Source organism: Dendrobates tinctorius, unplaced genomic scaffold, assembly GCF_039654945.1.
Source record: "Dendrobates tinctorius isolate UK_male_01 unplaced genomic scaffold, ASM3965494v1 ptg000058l, whole genome shotgun sequence".
Lineage (NCBI taxonomy): Eukaryota > Metazoa > Chordata > Amphibia > Anura > Dendrobatidae > Dendrobates > Dendrobates tinctorius.
The window spans coordinates 10,636,347-10,651,574 of NW_027361726.1; positions in this window are offsets into that span (position 1 = coordinate 10,636,347).

Below are 15,228 nucleotides of genomic sequence, written 5' to 3' on the forward strand. Positions count from 1 at the left end.
ACTTCTGCAGACTGCCCCATTCGTGATGTAACTGACCCTAGGCTATAAGATATCCCTTCCTTGAAATTCCTCAGTTGAAGCTGGAGTTTTGATGCTGAAAAGACCTGCAGATGTCCGGGGATGTCTGGCTAAGCGGCCCATCCCGCTTGCCACACATGGTCTGCCTAATACCAACTAAGCACATGTAAGTGTTGCTCTGTTTTTTAATCCTTGTTGTTTTTATATTTGCATTGTACATATTTATTGTCTCAACTTTGCAACAACTTTTATCTATATAATCACTGCCCACCTTTTGGGAATAAATGATAAAATTATCAGTCTGTCTTCATGCTCTAAGAAACGAACTATGCGCCTTTTTTAGATAATCGCTACTAATTTGGGGGTTTGCCACGGACCCTCTTAATTAACTCTTTGATTAAGTGAATCGTGGCTGGTGGCAGCGTGGTGTGTTCGGTTGGTTGGGCTAGTTGGCAGTACAGAAGGGTCTTATATGCTGAATGAGTGGCTGTGGCCAAAGCATTGATAATTCCCTTACTGCAGTAGTATAATTGCCCGTGCACAACAAGCAGCCCATCCGGCGACTAATTATCCTAGGTGCAGTTCCCTGACTGACCTGAGGGTAAGGGGGCGCCAGAGAACTGCGAGTTCCAAAGTGGAACTGAGAAAGTGGGATATCCATAAATCCCCGCAGTTCTTGGAAGGTTGTTAGCAGTGGTGAGGCATCCAAAATAACCCCCCTGCGGTAAATTGTTAGAGCAAGATTAGCTTGCTGTATATTTTTGTCACATGGTACCAGTGGCGGGATAACTAAGATAAGCCCCCACTGTGCCTGTGATAGCCGTGTGCCGGCAGTGCACCGCATCCCTCCATCCGCTGACATACCCGTGTCAGTGGTGGGATCGAGACATATTGGTGGCACAGGGTGCGCTTTTGTCACAATCTGGTGGCAGCGGTGGGATTTTCATAGAGCATTAGTGATTTGATTTGAGCAATCATTCCTCTCACTAAAGACCTGCACGGTTCCTGCTGTTTTGGAGAACAGACTCAGTGGTTACTAGTCCTGAGACATTAGTGTGTACGAGTGAGTATTCCCTCCATTTTCTTCGCTTTTCTTTTCTATCTTTTATTTGGCAACCATGGCGGCAAAAGGAGAATGCTGGTATACACAGCAGAAAAAGGAAACTCTTGCTGGAGTATGCATGTACCGAGGCATTGACGCCACAAACAAAACCAGAGACCAATTGATCGCGGCTCTGGTGCAGCTGGACAACGCTCAGAGCCCAGCGGGCGCAGAAGCCGGCCCTAGCCAAGATGGCGCTGCATCTGAGGTCCAACCACCATATGCCCCACATGCAACCAGGCCAGGCTGGACCCCTACCTGCAAGCGGCCTTGGATGCACTCCCTGTCGAAGACCATGATGGACGTCTGAAGCTGATCCAGCAAGCAGAGGAGAGAGCGGAGCAGCGATGCGAGCGGGAGGCGGAGAGAGCCGAGTGGGAGGTGGAGAGAGCTGAGCATCAAGCCCAAGCCCAGAGAGCCCATGAGCTGGAGATTCTCCAACAAGGGGGAACATCCTCCATAGCCCGAAGCAGTAAGCCCAGCAGCGTCCAGAGTCCTAAACCCCGGTCAGAGCATTTTCCCGTGATGGAAAAGGATGGGGACTTGGACACGTTTCTGCAAGCCTTTGAGAAAGCCTGCAGGCTGGACAGGGACCAATGGGCAAGGTACTTGACCCCGGGGCTAAAAGGCAAAGCCCTGGAGGCGTTTGTTTCTCTCCGGCCAGAAGAAGATAACAACTATGATGCCATCAAGCAGGCTCTGATTGCCAAATACCGGCTGACACCTGAGGTATACCGAAAGAAGTTCCGGAGCCTCCAACGTGGCCCACACTATAGTTATAGCGATGTGGTGCAAGGACTCAGGACCCACTTTGACCAGTGGATCCATGGACTGTCCGTTGATTCCTTTGAGCTGTTACGGGACCTGATGATCAAAGACCAGTTCCTGCATCTTTGCCCAGATGAGGTCCGACAGTTCATCCTGGACCGCAAACCAACGAATGCGGACACAGCGTCGCAGATCGTCGACAACTATGAAGCCAACAGGAAGCCAGAGATGCGGAGGCCAGTCACCACCAGCTGGAGAGGGGGTAAGCATGCAACCAACCCCAGTGCCCCAGCTATCCATCCCCCCGGAGGCCCTGTCCCTGTTGCCAACACCAAGCCTACTACTGACAGTCGCAAGTGTTACAACTGCGATCGGACTGGTCACCTCCGTTTCACCTGTCCGGAAAGGCCAAAGAACCCCCCAACCAAGGCCTCTGGGCCCATCGCCTCTGTTCTGTTGGTGGGAGGTGTGGTTGGGAGGATGGACGACAACGTTCAACCCGTCCAGGTGGGGGCCCGTCTTGCTACAGGCCTCAAGGACACCGGCGCTGAACGAACCCGCATCCGTCCTGGACTGGCGGCCCCTGAAGAATTTGTTGAGGGGAAAACCCTGACTGTCACCAGGAGCAGGGGTACCCACTGTCCCTTGCCAGTGGCCCGGGTATTCCTTGATTGGGGTGCTGGGAGCGGGGTGAGGGAAGTGGGAGTGTCTGAAAACCTGCCCACTGATGTTTTATTGGGGACTGACTTGGGGAGGATGGTTGCATACTACGTCCCTGACACCCCTCCCCAATCTGATAATAAGGGTAATGTTAACCCTGATGATGATGGTGGAAAACTGAATGTGTTACCTGCTAATGCCTTGATGAATAATGATGCAACAAATAACCATTCTTTCCCCAGGAATGATGGTGATGTAACTGTACCAAAGAAATCTGATAACCATTCTTTTCCTAGGAATGATGATGATGATGATGCATCTGTGCTGACTGAACCTGTTAATCATTTCTTTGAAATGGTAGATGTGTCCACAGGTACCGAAGTGCTCAGCCCTGTCACTCTGCGGAGTGAGACGGCTGAGGAACCCCTATAAGGGGCAAGCAACAGTGCTCAAGTAAATGGGGAGGTGCATGGGGACCATGAGGAAGGTAATGCCATGCAACTGACCAGTGCCACCGAGGAAGGTAACTGGCCCATAAGTAGCACTGCTCCTGTAGTGTTGGGGGTGGATGGGGAGGTAGAGCCCATAGTAGCGCCGACTGGTGGGTCTGTAGAAATCCCCAGGGAGCCAGCATATGTAGCAGCTGTCACACGCAGTCAGAGTGCCCAGATCGCAGGTAGCGCTCTGCCTTCTGGACCCTCCTCTGCTACAAGAGAGAATGAACCAGAGGTGAACCCAGAGCAGGTTCCAGAGGGTCCCAGTAAGGAAGGAACCTTGACGTCACTTCTGGCAACCTCCAGCAAGGAGTTCCAGGCTGCTCTGCACTCAGATGCGAGCCTGGAGAAATCAAAAGATCTCGCCGAGACGCCCACCTCCAAGTCTGATAAGGAGAGGGTGTTCTGGGAACGAGGAAGGTTGTACGAGGAGACAGTACCCGGAGATTCCCAAATGAATGGAGTGGTTGAGGGAAAGACAGCTGGTCGTCCCCCATCAGTTCAGAACTGAGTTGTTGCGGATTGCCCACTTGGGGATTAGCAAAACAAAGGCACGGCTGTCTCAACACTTCTATTGGCCCAAGATGGGGACAGATGTAACACAATACTGCCGCTCCTGTGTCACCTGTCAAAAAGTGGGTAAGGCGGGGCCTGCTCTTAAGGCTCCCCTTATTCCCTTGCCGGTGATAGAGGAGCCTTTCCAGAGAATCGTGGTGGACATTGTAGGCCCGCTGGCCGTCCCCAGCAGCTCTGGAAAGCAATACATTCTCAACGTGGTAGACTACGCTACCCGGTACCCAGAGGCAGTAGCTCTGTCTTCAACCAGGGTAGATAAGGTGGCTGATGCACTGGTGACCATCTTTTCAAGGGTAGGATTTCCCAGAGGGATAGAGGGATACTTACCGATTAAGGGACCCAATTCATGTCTCGCCTAATGGAGGCTCTCTGTAAGAAGATGCAGGTGCAGCACCTGGTATCGAGTGCGTATCACCCACAGACCAATGGTTTGTGTGAACGCTTCAATGGTACCCTCAAACAGATGCTCCACATGCTGGTTGAGACCCAAGGGCGCGACTGGGAGCCGTACCTCCCACAACTGCTATTCGCTTACAGAGAAGTTCCGCAAGCCTCAACCGGTTCTCCCCCTTCAAGCTCCTGTATGTCAGGCGAGTCTGGAGACCCCTGGGGTTGATAAGAGAATCCTGGGAAGATGAGCCAAACCCCACAGAAGTGTCCATTGTGGATTATGTCATGCGCTTCCGTGACAAGATGCAGACCTTGACGTAGTTGGTGCATGACAACATGACGCAGGCTGAAGCTGACCAGAAGCACTGGTACAACCAGAACACCCGGGAGCGGACCTACCAGGTGGGTCAAAATGTGTGGGTGCTGGTCCCTGTACCAACGGATAAGCTTCAGGCGGCCAGGGAAGGCCCATACGTTGTCCACCAACAGCTCTATCCGGTCACCTACGTGATCACGCTTGACCATGCTCGGGGTAGGCGTAAGGCCTTTCACGTCAATATGCTGAAGGCTCACCACGAACGCGAAGCTTGCGTCCTACCAGTCTGCAACCTGCCCGAGGATGGGGAGGAAGATCCCCTCCTGGACATGCTGGCCCAAGCCAAGGCCAATGGGTCCATTGAGGATATGGAGATAAGTGATTTGTTAACCGTAACCCAGGGGTCGCAGTTGTTGGCCACCCTGGACCTCTTCCGGGCCGTGTTCACCAACCGACCTGGGAGGACAGAGTTAACCTTTCAAGAGGTGGACACCAGGAATCACGCCCTACTACGGCGAACACCTTATCGGATCTCTGAGGAGGTGCAACAGGTCATGCGCCAAGAGATCGATGAGATACTAAGGCTGGGGGTGATTAGACGGTCAAAAAGCACGTGGGCCCCTCCTGTAGTTCTCGTGCCTAAAAAGGATCGGACCACCCGCTTCTGCGTGGACTACAGGGGGCTCAACGCCATCACAACCTCTGATGCACACCCAATGCTGCGCATCGAGGATCTGCTTGAGCGGTTGGCGAAAGCAAAGTACATATCCATCATGGATTTGAGTCGGGGATAGTGTCGGACGATATTCGCTGTATCGGAGTTCCGATACCGAGTACCGATATTTTTACAATATCGAATACTGGAATCGGAAGTTCCCATAATGCAATGAGCCAGTTGTGTTAGCCATGTTAACTAATGGCATGGCAGTGATTGGCTGCTGAAATGATGTCATCATGATGAGCGGTCTGTGCTAGCATGCCGGGGGTCTGTGAGGGCCTGCCGGGGGTATGTACGGGCCTGCTGGGGGTCTGTGCGGGCTGCCGGGGGTCTGTGTGGGCCTGTCGGGGGGTCTGTGCGGGCTGCCGGGGTTCTGTGTGGGCCTGCCGGGGCTCTGTGCGGGCTGCCGGGGGTCTGTACGGGCCTGCCGGGGGTCTGTGCGGGCCTGCCGGGGGTCTGTGCGGGCTGCTGGGGGTCTGTGCGGGCCTGCCGGGGGTCTGTGTGGGCCTGCCGGGGGTTGTGTGTGTGTGCACACCCCCGGCAATTCTGTCAGATAATACTCAGTTTCTTCCTGAAAATGATTGCAAACACAAATTCTTTGGTATTATTATCTTCATTTAATTTGTCTTAAATGAAAAAACACAAAAGAGAATGAAGCAAAAAGCAAAACATTGATCATTTCACACAAAACTCCAAAAATGGGCCTGACAAAAGTACGGGCACCCTCAGCCTAATACTTGGTGGCACAACCTTTAGCCAAAATAACTGCGACCAACCACTTCCGGGAACCATCAAAGAGTTTCTTACAATGCTCTGCTGGAATTTTAGACCATTCTTCTTTGGCAAACTGCTCCAGGTCCCTGATATTTGAAGGGTGCCTTCTCCAAACTGTCATTTTTAGATCTCTCCACAGGTGTTCTATGGGATTCAGGTCTGGGCTCATTGCTGGCCACCTTAGAAGTCTCCAGTGTTTTCTCTCAAACCATTTTCTAGTGCTCTTTGAAGTGTATTTTGGGTCATTGTCCTGCTGGAAGACCCATGACCTCTGAGGGAGACCCAGCTTTCTCACACTGGGCGCTTCATTATGCTGCAAAATTCGTTGATAGTCTTCTGACTTCATTTGCCATGCACACGGTCAAGCAGTCAAGTGCCAGAGGCAGCAAAGCAACCCCAAAACAACAGGGAACCTCTGCCATGTTTGACTGTAGGAACCGTGTTCTTTTCTTTGAATGCCTCTTTTTTTCTCCTGTAAACTCTATGTTGATGCCTTTGCCCAAAAAGCTCTACTTTTGTCTCATCTGACCAGAGAACATTCTTCCAAAACGTTTTAGGCTTTTTCAGGTAAGTTTTGGCAAACTCCAGCCTGGCTTTTTTATGTCTCAGGGTAAGAAGTGGGGTCTTCCTGGGTCTCCTACCATACAGTCCCTTTTCATTCAGACGCCGACGGATAGTACAGGTTGACACTGTTGTACCCTCGGACTGCAGGGCAGCTTGAACTTGTTTGGATGTTAGTCGAGGTTCTTTATCCAACATCCGCTCAACCTTGCGTTGAAATCTCTTGTCAATTTTTCTTTTCCGTCCACATCTAGGGAAGTTAGCCACAGTGCCATGGGCTTTAAACTTCTTGATGACACTGCGCACGGTAGACACAGGAACATTCAGGTCTTTGGAGATGGACTTGTAGCCTTGAGATTGCTCATGCTTCCTCACAATTTGGTTTCTCAAGTCCTCAGACAGTTCTTTGGTCTTCTTTCTTTTCTGCATGCTCAATGTGGTACACACAAGGACACAGGGCAGAGGTTGAGTCAACTTTAATCCATGTCAACTGGCTGCAAGTGTGATTTAGTTATTGCCAACACCTGTTAGGTGCCACAGGTAAGTTAAAGGTGCTGTTAATTACACAAATTAGAGAAGCATCACATGATTTTTCGAACAGTGCCAATACTTTTGCCCACCCTCTTTTATATGTTTGGTGTGGTATTATATCCAATTTGGCTTTAGGACAATTCTTTTTGTGTTTTTTCATTTAAGACAAATTAAATGAAGATAATAATACCAAACAACTCCAGCCTGGCTTTTTTATGTCTCAGGGTAAGAAGTGGGGTCTTCCTGGGTCTCCTACCATATAGTCCCTTTTCATTCAGACGCCGACGGATAGTACGGGTTGACACTGTTGTACCCTCGGACTGCAGGGCAGCTTGAACTTGTTTGGATGTTAGTCGAGGTTCTTTATCCAACATCCGCTCAACCTTGCGTTGAAATCTCTTGTCAATTTTTCTTTTCCGTCCACATCTAGGGAGGTTAGCCACAGTGCCATGGGCTTTAAACTTCTTGATGACACTGCGCACGGTAGACACAGGAACATTCAGGTCTTTGGAGATGGACTTGTAGCCTTGAGATTGCTCATGCTTCCTCACAATTTGGTTTCTCAAGTCCTCAGACAGTTCTTTGGTCTTCTTTCTTTTCTGCATGCTCAATGTGGTACACACAAGGACACAGGGCAGAGGTTGAGTCAACTTTAATCCATGTCAACTGGCTGCAAGTGTGATTTAGTTATTGCCAACACCTGTTAGGTGCCACAGGTAAGTTACAGGTGCTGTTAATTACACAAATTAGAGAAGCATCACATGATTTTTCGAACAGTGCCAATACTTTTGCCCACCCTCTTTTTTATGTTTGGTGTGGTATTATATCCAATTTGGCTTTAGGACAATTCTTTTTGTGTTTTTTTTCATTTAAGACAAATTAAATGAAGATAATAATACCAAAGAATTTGTTTTTGCAATCATTTTCAGGAAGAAACTGAGTATTATCTGACAGAATTGCAGGGGTGTCAATACTTTTGGTCACAACTGTATGTATGTATGTTGTAAGAATGTAGTATGTATGTAGTATGTATGTGGTATGTATGTATGTATGTTGTATGAATGTAGTATATATGAAGTATGTATGTAGTATGTATGTATGTTGTATATATGTAGTATGTATGTACTATGTATGTATGTTGTATGAATGTAGTATATATGTAGTATGTAGTATGTATGTATGTTGCATGAATGTAGTATATATGAAGTATGTATGTAGTATGTAGTATGTACGTTGTATGAATGTAGTATATATGTAGTATGTATGCCGTATGTATGTAGTATGTATGTATGTTGTATGAATGTAGTATATATGTAGTATGTATGTAGTATGTATGTTGTATGAATGTAGTATATATGTAGTATGTATGTTTTTTTTTTTTACATTCAACACATTAGTCGGATGATGGGACTACTACTGTCCCATCATTGGCTAATGTGTCAATCACTGTCATTGTAGCAGGCATAGCCCGATGGGACTTGTAGTCCCATCGGAAGATGCCTGCAAACACACACATCCCCCAGCAGGCCCGCACAGACCCCCGGCAGGCCCACACAGACCCCCGGCAGGCCCGCACAGACCCCCGAGAGGCCCGTACAGACCCCGCCCGCATTCACAGACACGCACAGTGTCCACCCATGCACCGCCCACACTCTTCCCCCCTCCTGAACTGGATGTGCAAGTAAAGAAAAGGGTTTATTTTCATTCCGATATTTGTGCCCCATTGACTTGCATGGGTTTCCGGAATCGGAATCGGCGATACCTGATACTTTTTGGGTATCGGTCCGATCCAATCCGATCCGATATTTCACGATATCAGATGGTATCGCTCAACACTAGTCGGGGATACTGACAGATCCCCCTGAACCGTGAGGTGCAGGAGAAATCCACCTTTATCACCCCCTTTGGACTGTACGAGTCCACAGTCATGCCCTTTGGCATGAAAAATGCCCCTGCCACTTTCCAGCGGATAGTCAACCACCTGCTCCAGGGACTGGAGGAGTATGTGGTGGCGTACTTGGATGACATCGCCATCTTCAGTTCCACCTGGGAGGAACACCTTCAGCATCTCCAGGAGGTGCTCAAGCATCTTCACCAGGCAGGCCTGACTGTCAAGCTGGGAAAGTGCCAGATGGGCATGAGCGAGGTCCACTACCTGGGGCACCGGGTAGGCGGGGGTTCTATGAGTCCGGAGCCAGAAAAGGTGGACGCAATCGTGTCCTGGCCCACGCCCAGGACCAAGAAACAGGTGAAGTCCTGCTTGGGCACTGCAGGATACTATAGGTAGTTCGTGCAGGACTATAGCGCCCTTGCATAACCCTTGACTGACCTCACCAAGCAGAGGTTACCCCAGTCAACTGGACAGATGACTGTGAGGCGACCTTCCAAGCTTTGAAAACAGCCCTGTGCAACTCTCCAGTATTGAAAGCAGTCGACAGCAGTCGCCCGTTTCTGGTACAGACCGACGCCAGTGAGTTTGGCCTCGGTGTGCTCAGCCAGGTCGACTCGGGGAACGAGGAGTACCCCGTGTTGTACCTGAGCCGGAATCTTTTGCCGAGGGAAGTGGCCTACTCCACCATTGAGAAGGAGTGCCTGACCATGGTATGGGCACTGCAAAGTTTGCCGCCCTACCTGTACAGACGCACCTTCACGGTGGTAACCAACCACAACCGTCTGAGCTGGTTGCACACAGTGTCCGGAACCAATGGAAAGTTGCTCTGCTGGAGCCTTGCATTTTAACAGTACGAATTTACTGTAGAGTACAAAAAGGGCAGTGAACATGGTAATGCCGATGGGTTGTCCCGCCGGTGGAACCCGCTGAGGTGCGCATGGCGGATTACCATCAGATAATGCCTCCGTAGCGCCCTCTAAAAGGGGGAGGTGTAATGTACTGTAAGACATGATTTTGCTGGAACCTTCCAGAATTTTTCATTCTATGAAAAAAAGCTGCTTGCCATACAGCTGCAGCCCCCCTCCTTTTGTTTCTCCGTCCTTAGCAGCTGTGTGTGCGTGCTGGTCTGCCTGCATCGGAAACAGGACACCGGCCATTTCCTGTGAAGCTAGGAATGTTAATTAAGCTGAGTGGAGAGCATGTCTTTGTCGAAAACCAGGGGCTTGAATTCAGCTATGGGAAGTATTAAAACAAGTCATATCACAAAAACCATACACCGCAGAGATATAATAATCACATCTCTGCGTAGGCAACAAAGCCAGCTTTCTAACCCCTAATTTTCACGGTTCTAACCCCTCCAGAAACTGAGATATGGATTGCTCCCAAATGGAGTGTCTTAATTATGGCATGCTTGATGTTGTTTCATTGTATTCGATAAACTACAACCAATGAGACCCTCGGCGTGTCTATATGAGCTTCTCTAGTTAAGATATGGTTATTATAAGTTTTTAGTTAAATGGCAACTTGGAGAAAGGGGGGCTGAACTTCTGCAGACTGCCCCTTTCATGATGTAACCGACCCTAGGCTATAAGATATCCCTTCCTTGAAATTCCTCAGTTGAAGCTGGAGTTTTGATGCTGAAAAGACCTGCAGATGTCCGGGGACATCTTGCTAAGCGGCCCATCCCCCTTGCCACACATGGTCTGTCTAATACCAACTAAGCAACATTCAGAACACATGACACATGCACAGAAAATGAACAGGTTAGTAAGACCCTGTTCACACCACCCAAGAACTAAGACACAGAAAAAACACATAGTATGACAAATGTGCATAAATACTCTGTTGTAAAGTAACAGTAAGCAGCAAGTGCTAGTAAAGATGTTAACAAAACCAGGGTATTTTGTTGATACAGCAACATGTAAGTGTTACTCTGTTTTTTTAATCCTTGTTGTTTTTATATTTGCATTGTACATATTTAATGCCTCAACTTTGTAACAACTTTTATCTATGTAATCACTGCCCGCCTTTTGGGAATAAATGATAAAATTATCAGTCTGTCTTCATGCTCTAAGAAGCGAACTATGCACCTTTTTTAGATAATCGCTACTAATTTGGGGGTTTGCCATGGACCCTCTTAATTAACTCTTTGATTAAGTGAATCGTGGCTGGTGGCAGCGTGGTGTGTTCGGTTGGTTAGGCTAGTTGGCAGTACGGAAGAGTCTTATATGTTGAATGAGTTGCTGTGGTCAAAGCATTGGTAATTCCCTTACTGCAGTAGTCTAATTGCCCATGCACAACAAGCAGCCCATCCGGCAACTAATTATCCTAGGTTCAGTTCCCTGCCTGACATGAAGGTAAGGGGGGTGCCGGAGAGCTGCGAGTTCCAAAGTGGAACTGAGAAAGTGGGATATCTATAAATCCCCGCAGTTCTTGGAAGGTTGTTAGCAGTGGTGGGGCATCCAAAATAACCCCCCTGCGGTAAATTGTTAGAGCAAGATTAGCTTGCTGTATATTTTTTTCACATGGTACCAGTGGCGGGATAACTAAGAAAAGCCCCCACTGTGCCTGTGATAGCCGTGTGCCGGCAGTGCGTCGCATCCCTCCGTCCGCTGACATACCCGTGTAAGTGGTGGGATCGGGACATATTGGTGGCACAGGGTGCGCTTTCGTCACACCCTAACCTACCAGGTCATCGTCAGCATCTTCCTTTCCTTTTGGGGTGTTCATGGTACTCGGGGCTGACCTATGGACCTCTGTCTGTGCCAATTCCGCCTGTCTCTTTGTCCTGTCAAATTGAATAGTCATGGTCGGCGTTTTTCTCTTTTCCCTTAGTACCCGGGACCTGTTGAACATTCTCATTTTAAATTACATTTCAAATCAACTATTATACACTATATAGTTTTAACTATATTATGGTTTAATACTACCACGTTTAACTTTTTCTTTACTTTCAGCATTTTCAAATAAGACATAACATTTCCTATTTTTTAAACAAAACATGAACATTGGTGCTCCCCCTTCCTTTAAGGAGAGCACTCCCCCACATGCATCCCCGCCACATCAGGAGTGGGCATATTTTACTAACTTTGGGGACGTAGAACTGTCCCCAGGCTATGCAACAGCGCACAGCAGTCCCGGCAGTCCATTATTAAGGATACTCCGGGCCACCTCCTGTCGGCCGATGTCTCGCCATCAGTAGGAAACTCCACAGCCGTGAAGTCCCCGGAATGCTTGAACTGTTTTGGGCCCCGAGTGACCCTGATGCCCGAGACCCAGGCGTCCTCTTCTTTTTTATAGGGGCTCATACCCCTCGGGGTATGTGATGACCGCCACCGCATAGCAGTCATGGGGGCAGTATTTCTTGTAGTAGGAGACCATGTCTCCCTCCCGCAGAGCTTGCCCGTGCTTGATGGAAGCGTTGAGATAGACTTTGTGGCCGGTTGCGAGGTCCCGAATAAATCCGTAACCTTTTACGGTGTTGGTGTGCATGAGCTGGCCATATGAATGAGGGGTAGACATGGCTGCCTCCCCCTTCTCGTGCAGCAGCGCCCACACCTCCTGCTCTTTGGCCTTCTTCTGCTCAATGACTTCCACAACCCAGGCGGAGGGTCCGGTGTAGGCCGCAGAGCCCAGCAAGCGGGCCGTGGCCGAAGTCAGCAGCGAGGCAGGGTTGGCCGCAGATGTCTTCACATAGGCCGCAGTGGGGGCCTGGCGTGGGGCAGAGACGGCCATAGCCGTCAGCAGGCAGGCCGCGGCCGTGGCCGACACCATGAGTGGAGCCGGAGCGGCCACGGAGTAGGCCGGAGCCGAAGACGGAGCAGCGGCGGCTGTGGCTGTCAGCAAGGAGGCCGAGGAGGTGGGCGGCCCGGCCACCGTGGCGGACTGGAGCCGGATCAAGGCAGCGGCAGGCTGAGATGGGTAGGCTGCTGCCGGGTTGTGGAGCATGGCAGGAGTCGCTGCGGGTCCGTTCCGCACCGGTGACACGGGACAGTGCGCCAACGGGCGGGGCGGCTCGGGGTCATGGACGGGAATGATGGTTGGTCCCGGCAGGGCCTGGCTCGTGCACTAGGCAGGGGGACGGTCACTGCCTGCGGTGCCACCGGTTGAGCCGGGGGAGCGCTCACATTCCCTGGCACCGCGGCTCCCGACAGACCATCCCGCAGTTCCTTCAGCAGCCAATGATCTTCACCCCGCCATCTGGCAGGAACAGCCTCCATGCCCGGTGGTTCTGCGGGGAGACTCCGTGGTGGTTCTTCCAGCGGCCGTTTCAGCAGGGTCCCGGGTCGCTCCTCTTCCTTGATAGGCGTCCGGGGTACCGACAGTGGCTCCCAGTGGCAGCTCTCCCGATGGGACTCGATCTCCTGATGCCACTTTCATTCCTGGCATCCGAGGCCATGACAGCTGCAGCGTTGCATCTCGTCCGATGTCCAGAAGCTTAATGGTGCCAAGCAGCCGCACCCAGTCTCTCCACCTGGGATGCTCCCGTTCTTGGGTGGGGCATTGGTCGGCCTCTCCACCCATCTTCCAGGGTCCAGCATGAGGAGGCGGCTGTCTCCAGATGTATGCCGCTCCCCCCAGGGGCGGGTGCGACCTAGTTCCAGATTGTCCAATGTAGCTGCAAACTCCTGTGCTTCTTTCTGGCGCTGGAGTGCCACAGTCATTCTGTCAAGTCCTTTTCCGCTCCGGATCCGCCTGATGAAAGCCAACAGTCCAGCACACAAAAATAGTTTGTAATCCACAGAGAAAATCTTCAACCTGTTGAGCTTGGGTCCTTTGGATCTTCGGTGCAGGCTACCGCTGAAGATGTATTGGCGGCGATGATCCTGCCGATTACGCCAAATGTAGGTAGGTGTGTCGACTGGGGGGTGGTCCTCTTACCGCCGTGAACAGACTGAGATGGAGACTGAAGTGCATCCAACAGGTCCTCTTTATTGGCCGCCCTCTCAACGACCCGCAGCACCACACAGCAGCTGCTCGACAAACTCCACAGCACCTCACAGCAGCTGCATGACAAACTCCGCAGCACCACACAGCAGCTGCCCAACTCCACACACAGGCCCGGGTACCTTCACTTCCTTCCTTTCCTGTTTGACGTCCCTCGCGGCTCTTTCACTGTGGCTGCCCTAGGCCTACCACCACAGCGCTTCACCTGTCCGAGTCCGTCCGTCTTGTGGTACCCCAGGCTCTCTCTCCATCTGCGGCTTATTCTGTCAGGGTCACCCCCCTGACCGTCTCTGTTGTCAGTCCCTTCCGGAGCTTCTGTCTCCTGCATCAGTCTTCTCCTTGCCTGAGCTCCTCTCCCTGGACTCACTGACTTGGAACTCTCTATCCCTTCTTATATCCCCTCTCTCTCTGGGAATTCCCCTCTAGAGTTCCTGTAACACCGCCTCCCATGACTGTGCGGTTTCCTAGCCCTAAGCTGATGTTCAGGCCTTTTCTACTGCCATCTTGTGGCCAAACTTTAGTATTACACCCATCTCCACTATCTCTAGCTGTCTCCCATCTATAAGTACAACAGTCCACCTAAAGCACACTATACCTTACCCTCCTTCTGCAGACAGGTCTGTATGTCAGTCCACTTCCCCTACATATGTATTAGTGAGTGCATGGGTGTATGTATTAGTGAGTGTATGGGTGTATATATAAGTGAGTACATGTGTGTATGTATAAGTGAGTGTATGGGTGTATGTATGAGTGACTGTATGTATGAGTGAGTGTATGGGTTTATGTATAAGAAGTATATGGGTGTATGTAGAAGTGAGTATATAGGTGCATGAGTGAATTAGTGTACCTATCTATCTATTATCTATCTATCTATCTATAATCTATCTATCTAGCCATCTATTATCTATCTTTCTATCTATCTATATGTCTACATACCTTTTATCTATCTATCTATCTATCTATCTATCTATCCATCCATCCATCTATCTGTATTGTATCTATGTACCATTTATCTAGTTTCTATCTATTATCTATCTATCTTATGTCTATTATTTATTACCTATCTATCTATTATCTATCTATCTATCTATCTATCTATCTATCTATCTATCTATCTATCGATTTATCTATTATCTATTCATCTATCATCTATCTGTCTATATTTCTATTATCTGTCTATCTGTCTATTATCTGTCTATCTATTATCTATGTTTCTGTCTATCTATCAGATGACAGGCCTACATTATATTACTAGCACAGGTTTTCCGTGTGTCCTCCTCATGGCAATGCTTCTGTTTTTGGACCTAAATATTGAAATGAATCTCACGGTTACAAAACATTTTCACACATTTTCTCCTTCTAATTCCATCAGATAACACATGTGACCTATAAATGGTGCTCACGAGTTTTGCGCCGAGATAGATTTTTATTCAAAATACCTCTTACTCCAATAAGTTATTTATCCATTTGCTGGATGCCGTT